Source organism: Phaenicophaeus curvirostris, chromosome 8, assembly GCF_032191515.1.
Source record: "Phaenicophaeus curvirostris isolate KB17595 chromosome 8, BPBGC_Pcur_1.0, whole genome shotgun sequence".
In the NCBI taxonomy this organism is placed as follows: domain Eukaryota; kingdom Metazoa; phylum Chordata; class Aves; order Cuculiformes; family Cuculidae; genus Phaenicophaeus; species Phaenicophaeus curvirostris.
The window spans coordinates 32,972,015-32,972,658 of NC_091399.1; positions in this window are offsets into that span (position 1 = coordinate 32,972,015).

The window sequence follows — 644 nt, forward strand, 5'->3', positions numbered from 1 at the left end:
AGCAGCGAAAGAAGACACCTCTTTCCCCTCAATCAAAGCGTGAACACCCACCCCTCAAAGGAATGTCTTGAATTTCATGTAAGAGATTGATGAGGCAAAATCACAGGCTCGATTTCTTGCTTATTTGGTGTCATCAGCACCCATGATGTTGGACATAAACCCGTCAAACCAAAATAGCAGTTTGTTTCTTTCAAAGGAATAAGAGGCTCCTTGAGAGATGATGAGGAAGAGTCAGAAGTCCATGGGGCGAAGCCTGCATATTTTATTTGGCTGTGAGTGACACCTGTAATCCCAAAGTCCATCCCAGACCTTGGGTGGAGCAGGACCCAGGAACAGGGTCTTTATTGTTCTCTTCAGTGAAAATGAGGAGAGTTGGAAAGTTGAACTCTACTTCTGCACAAAGTTGGACCAGAAAAAGGCAGCATAACTGTTTTTTTTCATGTAACTTTCTTCCTGTGAATTGCTTGGATTTGGGAAAGAGACGAATATAAAGTTTTTAAGGCTGATAAATATGTATGGATAGTGAAAATTTGGAAGTTTAAAACTTTCAGTTGGCAACTTTATTCCTAATTAAGTGTTTGCACATGCTCAGTATTCTTGCACGGTCTGTATGCAGACTGAGGTCCAAATTTATTTACTGTTTT